We start from the raw sequence: 2,121 nt of genomic DNA, 5'->3' as shown, positions 1-2,121 counted from the left end.
ATTGGTGATGGATAAAAATATAATATTCTTTATTTTTATTATCTATTTAATATATTTATTTAATATATAATCTATCTATCTTCCTATATATAATAGGAGAGCATTAGATGATTAAGTATTTGACAAGTGGAGCAGTTATTTGCTTGACTAGGAGTGTTCATGGTTCAGTTTTTTCATAAACTGAACTGAAACTGCACTAAATCATTTTAAATGGCTTAGAAACTGAACCAAACTACTTTGTCAAATAAGAAACTAGTTTTAAACCAGTTTACAATACAGTGCACCAGTTTAAACCAGTTCATAAAAATAAAACCAGTTTTAATAGAAAAAAACCAGTTTAAACTGGTTTATAGGCTAAAACTAGTTTTAACTTTTAACATATATAAAATTAATTTTTACATTTTCTCTCTCTCCCCCTCTCTCTCTCCTTCTTTCTCTCTCTATCCCTCTCTCTCTCCTCCCCCTCTCTTTCTCTCTCTCTCTCTCTCTTCTTCTCTCCCTCTCTCCTCCTCCTTTCTCTCTCTCTCCCTCCTCTCTCTCTTTTTCTTTTCTCTCTCTCTCCCCCTTCCCATCTTTCTCCCCTCCCCTCTCTTTGTCTTTCTCTCTCCCCTTCTTCTTCTTCTCTCTCTCTCTCTCTCTCCATCTTCTCCTTTTCTCTCCCCATCCTCTCTCTTTCTCTCTCCCTCTCTCTCTCTTAACATATATAAAATTGAATTTTATATTCTCTTTCTTACCCTCTCTCTCTTTCTCTCCCTCTCTCTCCCTCCTCTCTCTCTCTTTTTCTCTTTCTCCCTTTTTCTCTTTTCTTCCCCTCTTCCTCTTTTTCTCCTCTTCTCTCCCTCCCTCTCTCTCTCTCTCTCTTCTTCCCTCTCTTTCTCTCTCTCCTTCCCCTCTCACTCTTCCTCTTCTCTCTCTCTCTCCCCCTCTTTCTCCCCTTTCCCTCTCTTTGCCTTTCTCTCTCTCTCCCTTTTTCTTTTCTCTTTCTCTCCCTCTCTCTTCTTATCTTCCTCTCTCTTCCCCTCCTATCTCTCTCACCTACCCCTTTTTCTCCCCCTCCCCTTTCTTTCTCTCTCCCTTTTCTCCCTCTATGCCTTTCTCTCACTCTCTCCCCATCCCTCTTACTCTCTATCTCTTTCTCCTTCTCTCTCCTTGCCTCTTCCCCTCCTCTCTCTCTCTCTCTCTCTTTCTCTCACTTTCTCTCCCTCTCTCTTCCTCTTTCTTTTTTTTGCACTCTTTCTCTCCCTTCTCTCTCTCCTCCTCATCTCTCTCTCTTTTTTTATCTCTCCTTCTTCCCTCTTTTTTCTCTTTTCTCTCTCCCTCCTTCTCATTCTTGTTTTGGAAAAAAGAAGAAGAGAGAGAGAAGAGAGATATAGAGTGAGAGAAGGTTAAGAGAGAAAGAGAAAAGAGAGAAAGAAAGGGAAGAAAGAGGAGAAAGAGAGAGAGGAGGGAGAAGAAAGAGAGAGAAGAGGAGAGAGAAAGAAGGAAAGGGAAGAGAGAGAAAGAGAAATAGGAGAGAGAAAAAGAAAAAAGGGAAAAAGAGAGAGAAAGAGGAAGAGAGAAGGGAGGGAGAGAGAGAGAAGGGAGAGGAGAGAGAGAAACAGAAGGAGAGAGAGAGAAAAAAGAAGGAGAGAGAAAGAGAGAAGGGGGAAGGGAGAGAGGGAGAGAAAATGGAGAGAGAGAGAGAAGAGGGAAAGAAAGAGGAGAAGGAGAGAAAGAGAGAGAGGAAGAAAGAGGGGGGAGAGAGAGAGAAAGAAAAGGGGAGAGCAAGGAAAAAGAGGGAGAGAGAGAGAGAGAGGAAGGAAGGGAGAGAGAGAGGGAGAGGAGGGAAAAGAGGGGAAGGGAGAGAAAATGGAGAGAGAGAGAGAAGAGGGAAAGAAAGAGGAGAAGGAGAGAAAGAGAGAGAGGAAGAAAGAGGGGGGAGAGAGGGAGAGAAGGGGGGAGAGAAAGGGAGAGAGAGAGAGAGGAGGGGAAGAAAGAGGAGAAGGAGAGAGAGAGAGAGAGGAAGAAAGAGGGGGGAGAGAGAAGAGAGAGAAGAGGAAATGGAGAGAGAGAGAGAGGAGGGAAAGAAAGAGGAGAATGAGAGAGAGAGAGAGAGGAAGAAAGAGGGGGGAGAGGGGGGAG

Source organism: Arachis ipaensis, chromosome B08, assembly GCF_000816755.2.
Source record: "Arachis ipaensis cultivar K30076 chromosome B08, Araip1.1, whole genome shotgun sequence".
NCBI lineage: Eukaryota > Viridiplantae > Streptophyta > Magnoliopsida > Fabales > Fabaceae > Arachis > Arachis ipaensis.
This window is presented reverse-complemented; position numbering follows the sequence as displayed.